General features: G+C 40.0%; 1 long non-coding RNA gene across 1 annotated transcript; it reads left to right on the top strand.

Annotated features, from left to right (window-relative positions):
* Window positions 1–395: 395 nt before the first annotated feature.
* On the top strand, window positions 396–18,779 carry LOC112611673. Its single transcript, XR_003116708.1, has 3 exons — window positions 396–582; window positions 7,618–7,747; window positions 16,023–18,779. It is a non-coding gene; the product is annotated as an uncharacterized LOC112611673 (long non-coding RNA).
* Window positions 18,780–20,787: the final 2,008 nt, after the last annotated feature.

Genomic DNA, 20,787 nt, shown 5'->3' with positions numbered 1-20,787 from the left:
ATTCTTATAGAATTTGTAAAGAATTTGTAAAGAAGTGAATATGTTATAGGCAGTTGACTTGGAGATTATGCTAGTTCCCTAACTTATATCTGAGATCTTCCAAGCTCATATTATGTTAACACAAGTCACTCCTAGGGCTTGAATGAAAAATGAATGATTGTACTACAATGCTGTGTTATTGTGGCATTTCTCCTCAGTCAGTAAGACTTTTTCTCTTCCAAGTGTACTTCTAATGGGCTTGGTAATAAAAACCAACAAATTTCTTCAAAATTGTTTTCTAATGGTGACAGTTTTAATATTACAGAACAATAAATATTTAGTTGTCTCTATGCCATATAGCCACTTCAGTGAGTGTGACTCACTCTTTGAAAGATTACATCCTTCTTGGGCTGTTGGTGTTTGTGTCCTGGGATGCTTTGGGGTTGACCCTGGATAGCATTCACGGTCATTAGCTCATGGTGTTCTTGGGAAACATTTGAAGTCAGCTGGCATCCTGCTGATGGAGCTGCTGAGTTCAGCATCACATCGACATAATTTCATGATGCGTTTGCATGAAGGGCTTTGGTGCCATTTCTGAGTGAGGTAAGCACTTTTGGATTGAGTGTTGACAAAATTAGCTGCTTGTTACCTGATTTGCAGGGTTATGTTTCTTGGATATCGTTGCCTCTTAGTTTCTCCACCAGTGATACACTCTAATGTGCATTATTGCTGATTGTTGTGCAATGCTTTTGAAAATGAAATACAGTCAAAGAGATTTTCTTTTGATATACCACTAATAATGTAAATCAAAGGGCTTCCCTCAAATAAAGCTATAAAGCTTGTTTTTTAAAAAATTTTTGTTTTTGTTTTTGTTTTTTCTAAAATAGAAGAGTTTATGGTTTCATTAAACTAGTTTGTTGGTTTCATTCATCTAGGGACACCCTAGATTTGAGTAGACTTCTTGATATTCATTAATAAGAATAACAAAGTTTTCTCTACTTTTATTTGAAGAACTGCTTTCTCAATTAAAATCCTGAAAATTTGTATTCTTAGGGGTAAACAGCTTCACTTTAATAGTACAGGTTAAGCATCCCTTATCTAAAATGCATGGGATGAGAAATATTTTGAATTTTTTCAAACTTTGGAATATTTACATTATACTAGTTGAGCATCCCAAATCTGAAGATCTGAAATCTGAAATGCTCCAGTGAGTATTTCATTTGTGCATCATATTGATGCTCAGAAAGTTTTGAATTTTAGCCAGGCATTGTGGCTCACACCCGTAATCCCAGCACTTTGAGAAGCCAAGGTGGAAGGATTGGTTGAGGTCAGGAGTTCAAGATCAGCCTGGGCAACATAACAAGACCCCCATCTCTACAAACAATTTAAAAATTAGTTAGATGTGATGGCATGCATGTGTAGTCCCAGCTACTTGGGAAGCTGAGGCAGGAGGATCACTTGGGCCCAGGAATATAAGGCTGCAATGAGCTTTGGTCACACCACACTGCACTCCAGCCTGGGCAACAGAGTGAGAACCTGTCTCTAAAGAAGGAAAAAAGGTTTCAAATTTTGGAAAACTTCAGATTTTGGATTTGACTTTAGGATGCTCAACCTGTAATAATCACATTGGACTGAGACTGATCTGTACACCATGACTAGAGGCCAATTCTGCACCAGTGGGGATCACCAGCAACATGGAGGTCAGCAGAAGAATCAATGATTCTGTTTGTTACATAGGGGAGAGATGTCTCCCCTTCAGCTCTGTATTTTCCTGGGAGCAGATCCAGCTTTGTGGGTCCCCATGAACTTAGTATCCTAGTACTACCACATCCTCTGTCACTACAGCAAAGTTACTAAATTGCTTTGGGCCTTGGCTTCTTTAAATAAGGTTAGTTCATTTCTCTCCTGCATAAGGTTTCTGTGAAGCTTGAGAGAGAATATGAATAGAAAAGGTCTGGCATAGTAGTCAGCACTTAGATGGCATTCCATCAATGTGACTGTTTTTTGTCCTTTATGAAATTGGCCTGATGACTATGCTTGAGAGCCAACAGAAAGTAGGTTTCCCAGAGAATCCCTCTTCATCCTGGATCCATTCAACATCACACACACACACACACACACACACACACACACACACACACACACAGTTTTCCATTGTCCAGTACGGAGTCTGAAATTCTATGTTGGTGGTACAGCCCTTTGGAGGATGGAGTAAGATTGCAGTATTGTTTGGCAATAGCCACTTCTTCTCCTTGGGGGAGGATTAAACTTTAGTGCCCCATTGAGACCAGACATAACTATGTTATCTGCTTTGGCCAATGGCATGGGAGAGGAACTGTTGTGTGTCACTTCTGAACAGAAACTTGATGAGCCACTCTGTACTTTGCCATACTGTTTTCCTGTGCCACATTCACAGGCAATATATGAGTTGGTACCAGCCTGGGTCCCACAGTGCGGATCACCATGACGGACAGCGGTTTCCTTCTCCCACTGGTTCACACTGGACATGTGGTATAATTGATAATAATCCCTGTGGTTTTAAACCACTGAGATTTGGGGGTTGTTTGTGAGCACAACATAAACTCATGAAGGGAATTTGAAGGATAGAAGTCCTGAATGGAAATACAGGAGGGTACTGAAGCCGACTTTGCATGCATCTTACAAGACTCCTTTTTTGACACTACCTGTTCTCCAGGAAGGCAGAGGTTGCAGTGAGCACCTGCAACAGAACTATCTAATAGGGACCAGGAAGCACAGATTTGAATAAGGCCTTGGTGGGGCCAAGTGAAAAATTTGTGGGTTCAACTTTCAGTTTTAATAAAAATATCTTAGCCCCGTGATTCTCAAACTTGAATCACTTGAAGGGGTTGTTAAAACACAGTTCAGTGGGCCCCATCTCAGAGTTTCCAGTTTGGGAAGTGTGGAGTGGAGCCCAATAATATGCGTTACTAACGAGTTCCCGGGTGACCTTATCGCTGTTGGCTCAGGGCCTGTCTTTGACAACCACTACTTTAGTTCCACCAGGTAAATCAGAGACCCCTTCCTTAGAGTGAAGGAGACAGCTGAGAGGAAGAGGCTGCCTTGTTGAGATTCAAGCCTGTTCTTCCTTTTTTCTTTTAGACCAGACACCCTGACAGGTGACCCTAAGCGGGCCACCCACGCTTCCTGCCCAGGAGTCGATGCCACAGAGGACATGCATGGGCGTTCCAAAATCTCCCTCCGTGTTGTTTGAAGATGTGTTTCAGTGTCATGCTCAGAAGTATGATGAAGGGATCAATAGATGACTCTCCTAAGTTTAGGAAATTTTAGGCATGAGATTCAGAGTTAGGGAAGAAGAAATGTTTTCTCCAATTCATAGGCCACAAGACACATGGACCCCCTAAAAGTGGAGCCCGTGAAAAGTCATATTGTTATGGAGTCCGTGGAGTTATATTAAGACTGCTGGGTACCAAGAAGTATGTGTAAACAAAGATAAGATTAAATTAATTTTATATTCCAGAGGGTAAAATGCCATGAAAATTTCTCTCCCAGTTCAGCAAGGAAACAAATCTCAGAATCTGTGAAAATATTTAGGTAGCTGATGTGGCCACTGCAGGATTGCAGTTTTTCCCATTTGTGGTTTGGGAACCAGAGAGGAAAAGTAATCCAAGCTTTCACAGAGTCATCAAGGGTTACATGGAAACAGGAAATTAACTACCCATTAAAAAAGCAAAGAATTATGTCAAAATACTTTAAAGATTATAAAGCTAATTTAGAGTTTCACAAGGACACAATTAACATTGGAATATGTTATGTACAGTGATCTAAAAAAATTACATGGCTTCTTTTAAAATGGATGGAATAACTATATATATAGATGGTCACTAAGCACATTTATTCTTGTGAGAATGACAAGACTATGCAAGATAAAGAAAGTTCTTACTTTTGAACCGAAACTAATTATCTTTACAGAGGAAGAATCGTTTTGCTTCTCTTCTTCAAACAGTAACTTCTATTTTTGTGTCCCCTCTGAGTCTCATGATGTTTGACCAGCATTAGATTTCTGTAAACCTAATAGAATTGATAATATGAATGGGACTTTTATAGTATTAAAATGTAAAGGGGACTCCTGGAAAATGGTATAAACCTTTGGAGAATAGAGTCTTCCTCTGTTCTTTGCATAGAACTAAAGCAACTCTCCATATTGTTCCTTTATATTATGACCCACGGTGGCAATGACAGACCTAGAACAATACTGTTTTAAAATTGTACCTCTCATAATAAGCAAAACCAGCCAAGAGTTCCAGGATAGAGCAAATTAATGACTATAAGGAGGAATCACCCAGTGTTTGGGGTACCCTACTTTTATGGAGGATAGGTGAATCTCTTGCCAGTTAGCTCCCTTATTTTAGGGAGGAAATTGACATTTCATGATATTCCATGGCTTACTTACGTAAGAGAACAGAGAACCAACAATCAGTTTTCTAGGCTTCAAGTTTGATTAACCAGGATTGTGCAAGGCTACATTATGAGCTTTGTGGTCCTCAGCATTTTTACCTTCTAGGCCACTTCCTCCATAAAAAAAAATTCAAAAATATATTTTATAACCACATCGGTATAAAGACAAATATATTAGTGCATTTATTTGTAAATATTCATTATTATCATATTCAACTTTTCCTCCTGATTTTAAAATAAATTAAAATTAAAGCAATTATCTGGACTCCTTAAAGTGTTGCAGGCCCTAGTCATTGTGCTTGCTATGCCTAGTGGGTAAATCCACTCCCAGATCATGCTTGCCTGTCAATATTGTTTAAAAAAAAAAAAATCCTTATTAGAAGACTGGCTTATTAGCATAACAGACTGGCAGGTAAGAGAAGGAGAAATACGTGAAACAGAACCCCAACCAACCCAAAGATACGGGCATGAGCCCACGTCTAGCCTATACCAGCTAAGCAGATACATAAGAAATAAATAATTGTTGTGGTTTTATGCCATGGAGTTTTGGGGTGGTTTGTTATACAGCAATGACTAACTGACATATAAAGTCTTGGCAGCTATTATATGGAGGTAGATTTTTTTTTTTTTTCAGAGTGCAATGTAAAACCATTGGAAGGTTTTAAGCAGGGGAGTATACAATCTGATTTCCTTTGGGCAAAGTTCACTGCGGCTGTGGGAAAGAGATTAGAATGGAGGACAGGAAACCAGTAGGAGGCTGTAGCAGTCATCCAGCTGAGGAAAGATGACTTGACACGGTAGGCCTGGCGGCAGGGGTGGAAGTGGAGACGGAGAGAAAAGGATGGCAGTGCAAACTATATTTAAATTTTCTGCTAGGCCCTGTGAAGGATTTGAAAAGCTACAAGGAATTATAAGACCTTGTTATGCCTTAATTGGAAAGGATGAGAGAGAGATTGTTTCTGGAAACAGGAATTAAGAGTTGGTGAATTTTCTGATCACATAGAGATAGTCCTGCTGAATGTTCCTAAACTCACTGAGGGCCAGATTCAACTTTTGAAATCTGTTTGTGGGAATCAAAGTTGATGGCAGAAGCAGATGGCTGTGAAGAATGCTATGGTGTAACATTTTGTGGGTTATATTTTAACAGGATGGTAACCGAGCTTTTTGAGCCTGTCTGGTCTATGCCCTCCTCAAAATTCTCCATCCATCTCCCTGTCTTCTCTCCCTTTCTGTAATTTGCAACAATTTGATTTTCCCCCAAGGAAGTCTGCTTTCAGAAAAAGTTGCTTGTTTATCTTTCGTTTAGCCAAAGAAACAGAAACGTTTCAACATAACCACACCCTGATTTCACTTTGCCATATCATACAATTATAAGATGCCATTTCATTATAAAATTCAAAGAAATATTTCATACATGGATTCTTAATTCATTTCCTAGGGGCATGCAGGATTTGCTGTGGCTATCAACAGCTTTCTTGTTCTGAGGAGTGAACTGAGGTACCATGTGCTAAAGCATCTCCCTGAAAGCATCTGAGGCAGGATTAAAATGAGCTTTCAGATCCCTTAATTCTTAGTTTAGTAGGGCCTCTCCCTAGATCACGTCAGTATAGCAGGAATATATTATGCACCTTTTAAATCTACAGACTTTCCAATAACTTAGAAATATATTGATCTTTCCTAGGAGATTTTTCCCCATTTTTCCTGCCCATTAACATTGATATAAAAATATTAAAAATAAAGCCTAATAACAATGCATCTCATTAGCACCAGGATCACTTGAACAAAATATATATATATATATATTTTTTGCAGAAAGGTTTCACTTTATTGGACATTGTTCATCCGTTGGTTAAAGGAAATTAAACTTTGTCAAGATTAGTATAGAAGAGAAAAATCTGCTTAAAGTTTCTGAAGAAAACCAGTGACAATCTCTTAACAATCAATGTAATGTAATGTTGTTACTCCTAGTTTTATTATATTTACATTTTGGTATGTTTTATACGTAGACTTTATGTTCAGAATTATTTATATTTCATTCTCATGTTAATGTTAGTTTGAGATTCTTTGAGTGATATTTACATTTGTCTGTTGATACAAATGGGAATAGATGTATTTATTTTGGGGGTAGGACCTAAAAAATTGGCCAAGTCACTTCTTTTTTTCTAGTCTTTGAAACTTTCATGTGTTTTGGCATCATTCAAGTCTCCACTGTGCTTTATTCCTTATTAAGAAACTCAGGCCTTAATTAACTTGCTGTCCCTTCATTTGAAACTCACTCCATTTGATAACTCTTTGTTGCTTCTAGAACGGTTGGTGCAGGCTTGTGTGGGCTTCCATAACACAAAAGCCAGATGGATTTTTTTAAAGCAGATAAATTTAGTCTTGAATAGAGAACTGTGAAAAAAAGAGAAAAGAATCATTAAAAAAAAAAAAGCGCCACAAAACAAAACAAAACAAAAAAATCTTGGTACTGATAAAACCAGTGAGAAATCACAGATTCTCAAATTAGAGGAAAAGCAAATCTTTTTCTTTTCCTTCCCCTCCTCCTCCTTCTACTTTTTAATTTGTTTTGGGCTCAAGAAGTGAAAAGTTCTGTTCCCAATTAAAAACGGATCACATTTGGGTCTGAGGGGGAGTGCGCCGCCTCATGAAATGAGTATGAGACAGAAGGCTGTAGATAGATTGAGTCCCTTTGATAACCAACACCACTCTCTGTGTGTGCTAATTTGCAGAATGGGGAAAATATTGGCATGTTGCCTTCAGAATCCTTTGGAGGAAAAGCATTAGAAATATGAAAGCATTAAAGTTCTGTCCAAAGTGTTTACCTTATGTAACAAATTTATTAGGGAGTCTCAACATGTTATGGGTAGAAAAATGAAACAGTTTTACACTTATACAATGACAGCTCCTTCAACAAGGATAGGTTGACCCACCTTTCCTCCTGGGAAGTAACTCCCTTAACAGCAATTTGGCCTGCTCCTCTAACTTTCCTGTCACTTTTGGTTATTAGAACAGTTCACTTCATTGTTTAAGATTCAGTCCTATGTATTTTGATACTTCAGTCTCAAATCAGATTCAGAGTTTGTGTCCTCCCCCACAAATGTTGACTCCCCCAGTCTGTGACTCCAGTGGCTTGAAAGTTGGTGGTTTGTTCTTCGTGTACTTACATCTTTCCTTCTCTCTTTGAACTCCTTTCTTTAGACTTCGGAAGGCTTCTGGATCCTATTCTGGCCCATTGTGGCATGGTCAGCAGATGAGAAACAGATGGACTGGTGTGTGGTGGGAGGAAGCTGTCCTGGTCAAGCTCTGCTTCAGGCCAGTCCTTTCTGAGGTTGGTGTTTTCAGTTCATTGGCAGCCTCCATAGAAGTGGTGTGTTTGAGGGACAGCATTCAGCTTCATCTTGGCCCCTTCATCACTGGGAACTTCCACCTCCATTGGAGAGGGCAGTTGTATATTGGCCTTGAGCAGTGATAAACATCTCCAATTCCTTGTCTGTGTTGGGTCTCGTTGCTTGGTACAGTGGCTATCCTGAATGATTCTATGGCTCTTATCATCAGCTTCCGTGTTGCTTCCCATGGAGCTATGAGAGCCATTAGAGTCCTCTTTTGTATTTCCCAGATCCACAGAGCCTTGAAATGGGATGGGCCTGCCCATATCTCATTTCCAGGTATATTGCATGACGAGACACTGCTGACTTGGGCTACTGACCTAGAGCAATTACCTTCAGGAATCTCTGGTCTCCAAGTGAACACTATTTTCTATACTCAAACACGCACCTTCCCAAAACTCCAGGTGACATATATCTATACACACCCTTCTCTCCTCTCACCTTAGCAGGCATCATTTCCTAGTATGCTCTTTCAATGTCCCACTCCTGTCATCATAGAATACCTCAAAATCTGCAGTTTAGCATGTATCCAGCCAGTCTACCTCTCTTAGAGTCACCATCAGCATCTATTCAGGATTCCACTGGATATTGTCTTACTTGGATTTGAGGAGAGAGAGGTACCACCACCAGCCACAGCTACAAAGACATGAGAGAAAAGACTTTCTTCACTAGCATGCACTTCACCAAAGACCTACTGAAGTAAAATATCAAGTAGTCCTCCTTTCAACTTTAAGATTTTTTTTGAATGTAGCTGCCTCTGCAGAAACGGAGCCTGCTATTAGCAAGCAACTTTATATTACCACTCCCCATCCCCAACTCAATTCTTTTCTTAATTTCATTGGGGATAGTTCAGAGATGGATCCTCTAGTAAACCTTATGGAGACAGGCTTATCACCAATGACCCAAGCTCACCTTTGGACTTTGACCATGGTTCTGAGACAATAGGAAACATCTCACTCTCCATCCTATTACGTTTTAGCGTCATACTTTGTAATTTATTGTCTTCATTTGAACTCACCAAACTCTTTCTGGTGTCTTTTCCCCTATCCTGTGCTGATTTAGACTGAGGTTGTGAGTAAGCGAGCAGTTTCCCAAGCTTATGGGTTAGGCCCCTAGCCTGGCCAGTCATCCAGAAAATGTGTCCCACATGCCACAAGCAGGATAGTATGGTGGGGGGAGAAAGTTATAACATGGATCTGAACCTTGGCCATGGGTCCATGGCTGGCTACCTATGACCATTATCTTTTTGGCCCTCTAGAAATGTGTTCCTTATTTCTAGAACAAAGGTTGGACTAGTAAATTTTAGTAACAAAACCCATATTTTTTCCCAAATTGACTGTTAAAACCCAGGTCCTCTTTCTTCCCAGGCAGAGAGACCTCATGGCGTGAAATACGGCAGCTCTGTGGTAGAAAATTTGAGACCTACTGAAGTAAAATATCAGGTTGCTCTCCTTTCAACTTTAAGATTGTTTTTTGAGTGTGTCTGGCTCTGCAAAAACAGAGCCTGCTACTAGTGAGCAACTTTATGTTTATATTTATCTGACTTTCCAAATGTCCGTTGTATTCTGAGCTCACTATCAGTAAGGCCATTTCGTTGTGTATTTTCAAATTGTTGTGGATGTTTTTAAAAGCCAAAAATTGGTGATGCTTATGTCTACTCCATATTTTGCAAAGTTAATGCTTTGAAAACTGCTGCTCTCATAGCACTAGAATAGCATTTCCCAGGGAATCGAACACTAGTCTCTTGGGATGCTCTCTGAAACGAAGAGCTTTATGGTCAAAAAAAATTGTAAAATATGCAGCATTCCATGTCCTCCTCTTGGAGATTTAGTAAGAGCTCAGAGAAGTTCTGCAGCAAACAACTTGTTTAACTTTGTTTGACTCAGTATTTCCCAACATTTGGAACCTATTGTTTTCCCGTGTAACATTTAGTGTCATTTGGTAGAAATAGTGCTCCTTCAAATACAGCTTGCAATTCATTGTCTTAGAGCAGGGCCAACATATTTTTTTTCTGCAGAAGGTCAGATGATAACAAATTTAGGCTTTGTGAATTTCACTGACTCTGTTGCAGCTTCTCAATTTTGTTCTTGCTGTACAAAGGCAGCAACAGGCATATCTAAAAATGGGAGTGGCCGTGTCCCAGTAAAACCTTATTTACAAAAACAGGCAGTGGTATAGATTTGTCCTATGAGCTATGGTTTGCTGATCCCAGTTTGTCCATTAAACAAGTGAGATTTATTCTGACTAGGGAAGGTACAATCTCAAATAGTGAAACAAAAGCTTAGTTCTTTCCTGAGTAATTACTAGAATTTTGCTAAACTTTGGAGACTAAGCCACTGAGGATACCAGTTTTTCCCCGATCATCTTGAGAACTGGAGCAGGCTAAGTGACTTGTTCCACACTGCTTATTTTATCAGACATTTATTTATGTAGCTGTGAAATCTTGGCCTGGCTCTGGATGTATTGCTAATCATCAGCCAGACTCACTGTGATCAAAGACGGGCAATAGGACATGGAGCAACTGGAGCAACCACTTAGTATCAACCCAATTATTGTATCTGAAATGAACCATCTATGCTTTTCAAGCTTACAAAAGGAAAATGTTAAAAACACCGTTAGAGGCATTCAGATGATCCTGGCTGTTTTCTGAATGGCTAACCATAATTAAATACTGTATTAGTTATCTACTTCTGTATACCAAATTACCTGAAAACTTGGTGGCTTAAAACAGCAAATGTTTTCAATCTCACAGCTAGAGCGGGTCAGGAATCTCAGTGGCATAGTTCAGTTCTCTGGCTCAGGGTCTACCATGAAGTGTTGGCCAGGGCTGTGAGGATTTAACTGGAGAGAATGTGCTTCCCAGCTTATTCCCACAACTGACCTCAAGGCCCTTGGACTGGCAGTTCCTTGCCTCATGGGTCTGTCCCTAGGGCTGTTAACAACATATCAGTTGTTGTTCCCTAGAGGAACTTCCCCTAGAGGGAAGGCTCAGAGAAAGGAGGCAAGAAAGGCAAGCAAGACAGAAACCAAAGTTTCTTTGTAACCTTATCTGGAAAGTGCTATACTATCATGTTTGCTATGTTCCACTTGTTAAAAATATGCCACTGGTTCCAGCCCACACTTCAGGAATGTGACTCTACAGGGGTTTGTATATTAGGAGTCTGGGATCCTTGGGGGTCATCACAGAGGCTGTCTAACACATATGCTAATTTCATTAAGGTCTTTTTAATTATTTCTTTGTGCAATGAGGGTTCAAAGTCCCTGACCTTGAGTAGCAGAGGAAGATGTCACAGCCATAGTAAAAGCATTAGGGTGTGTCTGCATGAGAACTCTAGAGGAAAGGAAAAGAGAAGAAATAAAGTATGCATGTTGCAAGGTGGAAGGGATGGGGAAGAGAAAAAGAGAGACAAGCGAGGAATTATGGAGGCATTTTTCTAGAATTATTTGTCTTCCTCTAGGAGGAAGGGAGCAGAATGAAAGCTTCCTGAAAGTGATCTGGCCAGTGGACTCCTGAAAGTCCTGTTGTTCCTGCTTATTCCTCAATTACCTGGGTTAAAAACTATCTCACATTCTCCAATCACTCATACATGTTTAACTATTATTGATCTATTATTACCAAAGTAATTGGCTGAAATTTTATAATTTTGGCTGTCCACTTGCCAAAAAAAAAAGGAAAAATGAACAATCAGCCGCATATCAGGTACTAAAAGGGATACAATTATATATTATACCTTCTGCCTTTGAAGATCTTATATTCCTATTAAGGAAACAAGACAAACATATGGAAACAGTTATGTTAAAATTAAAGATTTAAATAACAGTTTAAGGTAAGAGTAGAAAGTTGTAAGGCAGCACATGATTAATTACCAAACAAACTATATAGAATTCGTTCTATTGGAATCCAAGGGAGAGACTGATCATTGTGAGCAAGGTGATTGGGGAACATATTGTGAAGCAAATGATAAGGATCTGGAGGGGGAGAGTAAAGTAAGGGCATTCCAGGTGGACGGGATGGCATGAGTAAAAATAAAAAGGCGAGACAGGTGTTTTGGGGGAACAATGAGTTAACCAGTTTGGAGAGTGGGTTTTTGGAGGCGAGTAGTCTGAAATGAGGTAAATGGTAAGTCAGACAGCCATGCAGAAACAGGTTGAGTTTAATTATCTAACCTGTGCTCGGTCCCTGAGGCAGATGGCTCACCAACAAACATGCATGAATTACCCTCTATTAGAATTTTCAAAAAGGGGTAAGTTCCAGGTTGATTCACTGAACATCTTGGGCTCCCATCCCGTGCCTGTCTTTTAATAGCAATTGGTGGCAAATGGAAACGGTACCTGTGCTTTGTCTCCATAGCAGCAACTCAGAAAAGCCTTGATGGCACCCAACTGAAAGAGACTGAATTGCTGTCACCCCCCACTGACAGACAAGGAGGCGATACAGGGAAGGAACGTGGCTGCTTTAGGAGATGTGGGATTAGGGAGACAGGTATGCTGGGCACCAGGAGATCCCAGCCGAAGTAGAGTTGCAAATAGGATTCAAGGTATCAAAGCATAAAGCATTCAAGTTAAAATAGCAGGAAAAGATGACACTGAGCATGCCTTCTTCACATTCTGAGAACTTGGAACCGTGGAGAAGGGTCATAGAACCTTCAGAGAAAACCTAAAGAAATCCCTAAGTAGATGTGACATCTAATTCAACACCACCCTCTCCAACTTCCTACCTGTTACGTTACTCAATCTCTCTAAATTCCGTCTGCTCATCTATCAGACAGGTATAACAGTATTACTCACTGTATCTATGGCATTGTTTTGGAAATTCAATGAGTCCACGCATGTCAAAGATTTCAAAGTGCCTTCCAAAAAGTTCTCACAACTCTTAGGTACTGCTATTGTTGCTGCTATTGTCAATCTGTTCTTCCTGGCATCTCCATATCTTTGATAGTCATAAAAGCACATAACAAGGTGGTAAAATTATAGTTTTCTCTTAGATTTAGGTCACTTTGAAAGGCTTGGAATGACCCAAGGAAGGCTTAATATTAGAATGTCTCTGGGTTTTAGAATGTTTCTTGCTCCCTCTTTCCTACTCCCTCTCTTATCTCTTTCTTCTTCCCTCCCTTCAGTAAGCCACACAGTCAATGCCTTCTCTGTGCCAGGCACTTTGCAAAACACTTCTAGCATTTCTAGACTCTGGATATGCAGATTTGGGCAAGGCTAGTAATTAATTTTTGGCTTCTGAAAGGTAAGTAATCATGTTCAGGTGTGGATTCAGATAAAGTAAGTTAGTAAGGTCTCTCAGTAGAGGAAACAATGGGGAGATTTCACCTTAAGAAGGAAGAGGATGAAAATGTGAACCCAACATGTGCTGTTTGGGAGTAAATTCCAGTGGTGTGTCTGGAGCAGCAGGGGGGCATCTGTGGGTATCCACAGGCAGCTGGCCAACAGGCAGCACAGGGCTCAGAATCAAGGCCTCCCAGTGCAGGGAAGGCATGCAGACAGCACCTGGGGCTCCATTTCTGTACCTGGCCTGGCTTCCCAACCCCATCAGCTGTTAATTATGGGGACGAGAGTACCATGAAGGCAACAGGATGCATCTTCTTCTAATTATTTTTCTATGGTAGTATGGTCATGACTTCTATTTAATATCTTCTGGCTGGCAACAATGTACTGAATGTTCTGCAGACCACAGCATTAAGCATGGCCATTGGCTGTTATGCAATGGGCTGAAATCTTAATTCTACAGACATGAGATGCTTGGGGAAGAAAAGGAAGGCTCTGATGGCACCAGGGCAAACAGCAAGATGGTAGCTCCTTGGTCCCAGACTTGGAGTCCTTGACCTCAGGCTCTTTCCAGAGGACCCTTCCCACAGTTGCACTCAAGAACGCTGATTTATGATACTTCAAGAAGATGTTTTCAAAATGAGTGGGCACATAGAAAGTATCTAAAAAGTCTAAGATATTAATTTATTTCAGATATCCAGGATACTCAGGAAGAGTGCAGTGAGAAGGGATCCCACAACAAATTATGATCAAAAATAGCCAAGAATATTGCATTTCCAATTTGCCAGTATGCTGGAGGTGTAGGAGGCTAAGGGCTGGTATGAGCTCAGCCTGGGCTCTCGCCTGCATTGTCGGCATCGCAAATTAGCAACAAATGTCATCAAATACATGAACTGGGAGGAATTCCAAAGGAACCAAATCATTGGTCTCCAAATAGATGGAGAGAGGATGTAGTGAGGGGTCAGAAATGGAGAGGACAAGCACAGGAAACCTTTGTGGTGTCATTTCTGTCCCCGGACAGGATGCCGGAAGGAGAGAGGTCAAAGCAACAGGAAGTCTAGCATCACGGTACAAAACGTTATCAAGACGGATGGGAGTTTAATTGTTTCAGTCTTTGGGGCAAGTATTGTGTGATCACTTGTCCATCGGATCTCTATTGTGTTACGTTTTGTAAAATTTATTTTTAATTTAAAGTCAATATAGGAAAGGTTTAATAAACAAAGGTAGAGGTGGGAGTGCAGTAGGGGAAGAGCTTGTTAAATTAAACGATCCAAAAAACTACAAAAATGCTGGAGGGCTTTTGTGTAGATCTCTCCCAAGCTGCATTTCCCACTGGACATCTGGATTATAATTCAGAGCACCAGTTTCTGGCTTTTGGCCCTACTCAGATTCTCTGAGTTTCCAGTCTTACCTAAGTAATCTTCCCCAGAGGAGTTTATGTGATAAACTCTATCCAATCCCCTGGGGGTGCATGTATAAGAAAGTCCTTTCAGTAGACCACAGAGAGAGAATATAAACTCCTCTACCTCCTGGGCTGCCTGAAGTTCCCCTCGACCACACAATTCCTGCTGCTTTGGCTGTTGGTCAGCATGACAAAAGCAACTCTTCAACTTAGGCTACTCTCTTCTAAAGGCTAAGGGACAATTGATAGCGTCACCCCCTCAAATCTAGGAAAAAATTATGAAATGACATATCTCTTCAGAAAATGAATTGCCCATAGGAGATTTCAGTTCATATCCACTAGAGAGAAAGGGCTTATGTAGTGCCATTCAGAGTTATATCTCCCCATGTATGAGGGATTGGGAGGTTGGATAGTATAGCTCACAAACATGCCCTTGGAATAAGGAAAACTCTCAGCATTTGAAAGTATTCTCCCAGGCTGGTGCAGTGTTGTGTTCCAGATTCCTCTAAGTAGCTCCTAAACTCAATCTGAGTTCTTTGTAGCAACCTGCATGGTGCCCAGGAGGTGCCCTCTTGCTATTGGCCTAACTAGTTGGATTTTAGTTGCTGGACTCTAGTCCAGGGAACCTACTTGGAGCCACCATCCATCTGAACTTCACTGTATTCATATTCTCCTATGATTTCAGGGCTATACTAAGACTGGGATAACAAATTGCTGAATGTTGGCATGACACAACCTGGAAAATACGGGCTATCTCACATGGCTAGAATCCCCATACCCTCCCATAGGAAAACAGGTCTAGCCACTCAGCCCCAGAAGTATATCTTGGCCATTTTCTGAGAATAAGAAATATAAGCCTATTTAGACAGTATTTAGAATATCCCCAACCTTCAGATTAGATTGATGACAAAGATTTGAGAGAGGAAAATATTTGTTCATTCACTTATTAATTCAAAAAGTACCTGTTAGATACCTACCATGGGCAAGGCACTCTGCTGGATGCTGGGAAGGCACGAGTTAAGATGACAGACATTTGTCAGCCCCATGGATAACACACAGTAAAGCAATGGAGCCATTTTTAATTGTGATACGCATTGGGATGATAACCAGCAAGGGACTGAGATGGACGGGACCTTTTAGCTGGGTGTTAAAGGCTTACTTGAAAAGTTGACATTATCCTGAAAAGAAGAGGAGTTTCTTTTTGAGAAAAAAGGAGAGGAGAGGGAGAGAGCATCAGTAGAGAGAGCAAAGAACATGTGCATAGCCTTGAGGTGAGGAAGAGCTTGTGTGCTCCAGGGATGGAAATGAGAGGAGCCTAGTGGGGCTGGAGGATTGTGACCCAGGGAAAGAGGAGTCAAGATTGGAAAGAAAGTCAGGGGTGAGATCAAGGATGGCCCTAAAAGCCAGAATGGGAAATTGTTTTACTCTGAATGTGGCAGGAAGCTAAAGAGTTGTGATTAGGGCTCATTAAATGGATGAAGTCGAGTGACATGAATGATACAATTACTATTTTTTCATGTGTGCTTCTTCATTGAGAATAGATTGGAGAAGTGAGAAGAGGAGCAGAGAGACCAGCTGGGAGCTGCTGCAGTAACCCAGGTGAGGGAGATGGTGGCCTGGACCAGTGCTTGGCATGGAGGTGGAGAGAAGTGATATAACTGATTTAAGTCAACCAGCTGCTTGATCCAAATAATGCCAAATGAGTTTATTGCCATCTCTTCATATTTTACAACCAGATCACTTCTGCATAAAACCACATGGAAGAATAAGAAGGGAAAAACAATCCAGCAATAAACTGTTAATCTGAAAATAGTTAAATTCTCCAACAGCTGATTTTAAAATATTTTCCTAAAATCTATTAAGATTTTTTCAAAGTAATTCTTCTTTGGAGGCACATCTCTGGACTGAAACAACCAGCCTTTGCTTTTGGTGTGGTCCTGTTTCAGTCAAAATGGCTAACAGGCTATGCAGAAAACCAAATTCCAAGTTACTCAAATGTGGAGAAAATCTGGAGGTCTGGTATGGGCATCTTTTCAAAATGTTTTAATTACACATTGATTTACAAATGACATTGTCTGGTATGGTAGTTTTTAAAAAATCATCATTTTTAAATATCTGCCAAATTTTAAATGGTAGTTTTTCATGAAAGTACAATGAAAACTTCATCCACGATCATGAAATTTTCCAACTCATATATTCTGATGAAAACAAAGACTTTCTATGGACAGTTGTTGAAGCACACCTGACCTTGGACCCTGTGCTATCTACCCTTCTCAGTGTCATTCACTATCTAGTTTGGCTTTTCCAAATTTAATCACCAAGATGTTCAGACATTATTATAAAATATTATTACAAGTCCTTTAATTATCTTGATAACATTACTGGCAATATTAAAGACTTTTAGCAGTGTCTCATGGTGTGTGCTTTGCCTGAAAAGGAAAGATATCTCTGATTAAAGTTTGAAACCGTTAGTAACATGGAACACCATACAAGTGACACTTTTCCAAATTAGAAATTTTAAGATCAAAGAGTATTTACTGGCTTATATTTGTATCTAATTTTAACATTTTTATGTAGAGATGAGGTCTCGCTGTATTGTACAGGCCAATCTCAAACTCCTGACCTTAAGCTATCCTCCTGCCTCAACCTTTTATTTACTTTTAATGTTACCCTTTGTTCACTCTGAGGAGATATCTAGGTCAAAGCCTAAAGGCTATGTATTTTAATTTTAAGGATGCATGTTTGTATCCTCTCATACCACTAACATCCTGGCTAATGTCTTAATGACTAATTTTTTCCAGTTTTATCATGGAATTGTCTTGAAGTTGGTTCATATTTCACAGACTCCAATCTGAAGTGTGGATCATAGCATTTGTTAGAAACTAGTTGACTTTGACTCTTTTTTACTCTGAGATAGAATCTAATTGATCCTGTTATCTTGATTTTTATTGGTCAAAGCTTTCATTTAAGGCCTCCTTATAGGATGCTGACCAGCCAATGGATTGTTTGCCTTTGGTCAGTTGTTCACCCTCTGGTCCAATTAGCTGAGGCCAAAATGTAGTAGAGTATTGCAGCGAAAGAATGGATAAGGAATTTCCTAAGGCAGTCTTGCTCAGCAGGTGCTATGTCAGTTTTTAGAAGAGTTTGTGGTTGTGATAAGTGTTCTAAGGGTTGGCCCATACTGTGTATGATCTAAGGATCTAAGAATAATTTATTACCAAAGTAGCAAAAGAACTTCTTGTAAATAACCTCTGACAAATATTTTTTATTGGCATGTACCCTAAAGATAGCACTACAGTGAAGCTCCAGGAACTGAAAAGATCCTGGATAGGTATTAAAAAATTAAAGTTAAGGGCTTATGTAACTGTCTTACAGATAATTTTAAGCAAAGTAGTCTTGAAATAAGTTCTGCTAATCAGTTAAAGAAACAGCTGAATGGTTTTTAATGGCAAGAGCACTAGTCTTAGAATCAGGAACCATGGGTTGGCTCTGAGACTCTCTGTCTCATCTTGGGGAAATCATTTCAGCTTTGTGGCCCCACCCGGTGTTTTCCCAGAGCCCATAAGATGAATGTTGTAATAGGCTACTTCTACTTCTAAAGCATCCTTGATCCGAAATTTGAGAAACAGAACTGAGAATCAAAATGAAATAAAAGCCTGAATAGGTAAGTTAGGAGGCAAAAAAAAAAAAAAAAAAAAAGCCAGAGAGAAATAAGTTATTTATAGAGCCTTCACTATAATATTCTGTGTGCTTTACACATGTTGACTTCTTACTCCTTCAGAGAAAGGCTCTGAGGTTGTATCCAGTTTACAGTAGAAAACAGGTAAGATACCTTGCCCCAGTCATACAAACTGTAAACAATGGAGTCAACCCAATTTTATTTAGCTAATAGCATAATAAAGTGCTTTCCATCATAGCAAATTCTTCCTTAAATGCAGGGAGAAATAATGCTTACGGAAAAATAGAGGCAGGTAAAAAACAGTCATGTTTTACAAGGAAATAACAGCATTTTCACTAAATGATGTGGAGCTTGGGTTGAGAATGCTGATATATGACTCAGAATTCAAACCTTTTGCACTGATTGTTTTCACTTAGACTTTATGAAAGCTGTAGGTGTGTGAGTTAACGAGGAAGCTTCAGCACTTCCCTGGTCATGCATAAACATCTACATGCAAAACAGCAAGGACTATTCTGTTTATCACAGCTGCAGTCAAGCCAACAAAACTGTTTCTACCACTGAAGATGAAATTTGTAAAATTTTCTCTCAAAACATAAAATAAGCCTCTTGTTTGATTGCCATTCCTTTGGATTACCTGCTCGAATGCCATGATTCTATTAAATTTCCTTTGAAGTCTCTCAAAGGAATGGAGTCACTAAGAGAGAGTCAAGCTCAAGGTTTTAATTGTGAAAGTCACTGTGACCAACCAACCAATCAACCAATCAACCAACCAAACAAACAAACAAAAACACCAGATTTAAAGCAGCATCAGAAGTCCCTCCTGTTTATAACATGCACCTTTGTTAACATAAGACAAATAAGAATGCTAAGTATAATGGAAATCAAAGGACTAAGATCTTACATTTACGTAGGCTAGCATTGTGCAAAACCCTATCCCCTTTGGAAAAACCTAAACATTTTTCCCATGAGGAATCTGCTCTTGAGGAACTGCCACCAGGTGAGAATCAACATTGAAGTTTTAGTTGAGCTTTGCTTTCCAAATAAAAATGTAGTTTCAATCCTTTTTCTAACTGCCCAGAAATTTAGGTCTATCCTTTCCAGAATAATTAGCCCCTCTGCATTGACAATTGCTGCCATGTGAATTTCTTTAACCAAGTTATCAAATTAATTCTCTCAACTACCCTGTGAAGTTGGTAAATGGAGCAGATGTTGTTAAATTCATTGGAACACAAGGAAACTGAGGCTCACAAGTTAGTTATTTTCTGCAAATGTTCCAGTAAATAAGTAGCGAAGCCAGATAGGTAGATAACTCATAGAACTCATAGATAAGTTGTTCCATTATGTTCTTACCACTATGGCATACTGCATGGTCAGTCAAAGCAAGAATAAAAGTGAAGTTGGCCAAGGAGGGCAGATCACGAGGTTAGGAGATTGAGATCATCCTGGCTAACACGGTGAATCCCCGTCTCTACTAAAAACACAAAAAATTAGCCGGGCATGATGGTGGGCACCTGTAGTCCCAGCTACTCAGGAGGCTGAGGCAGGAGAATGGCGTGAACCCGGGAGGTGGAGCTTGCAGTGAGCCGAGATCGTGCCACTGCACTCCAGCCTGGGCAACAGAGTGAGACTGTGTCCCCCGCCACCCCATGCCCCCCACCAAAAAAAGTGAAGTTGACGTTTATTTGGTGGATGGGAATTTGTAGAAGACAGTCACTAAGAAAGCTGGGTAAATTCTTATGATGCTAGTATGTTAGTCTCTTTTGAAGGACAATAGTCCATATTTGCTTCCTCTCACTCTTGGAAAGTGTAAAAAATCCACAACATGAGATTTGGGCAGGGACACAAACCCAACCAATATGTGTACCCACCCAAATCTCATGTTGAATTGTAATCCCCAGTGTTGGCAGAGGGGACTGGTAGAAGGTGATTTGGATCATAGGGGCAAATTTCCCCCTTGCTATTCTCGTGATACAGTGAGTTCTCATGAGACCTGGTTGTTTAAAAGTGAGTAACACCTTTCCCTTTTCTCTCTTCCTCCTGCTCCTGCCATGTAGATGTGCCTGCTTCCCCTTCACCTTCCACCATGATTGTAAATTTTCTGAGGACTCCCCAGCCATGCTTCCTGTACAGCCAGTGGAATGTTGAGCCAATTAAACCTCCTTTCTTTATAAATTATCCAGGCTTAGGTAGTTTTCTATAGCAACCTGAGAATAGCTAATTCAATGACTAAGAACTCCCCTGATGTGCTTCTGAAATAGTCTATATGAGGTATATATCTCTGTGTTGTTTCAAGACCAGATCTATGTGTAAATTTTTACTGTTTATTTTGAGACAAAATCTCACTCTGTTGCCAAGGCTGGAGTGCAATGACACAATCATGGCTTACTGCAGCCTCAACCTCCTGGACTCAGGTGAATCTCGTGCTTCAGTTTTTCACATAACTGGGGCCACAGTTGCTACACTCAGCTATTTTTTATTTTTATTTTTGTAGAGACAGGTCTCACTATGTTTGCCCAGGCTAGTCTCAAACTCCTGGTCTCAAGTAATCCTCCCACCTCAGCCTCCCAAAGTGCTTGGATTATAGGCATGAGCTGCCATGGTAGGACTGTAGATTTTTAAAGTTGAAG

This window comes from Theropithecus gelada, chromosome 18 (assembly GCF_003255815.1).
Source record: "Theropithecus gelada isolate Dixy chromosome 18, Tgel_1.0, whole genome shotgun sequence".
NCBI classification, from domain to species: Eukaryota; Metazoa; Chordata; class Mammalia; order Primates; family Cercopithecidae; genus Theropithecus; species Theropithecus gelada.
Note: the sequence above shows the minus strand (reverse complement) of the source record. Positions and strands in the feature narration are given on the sequence as shown.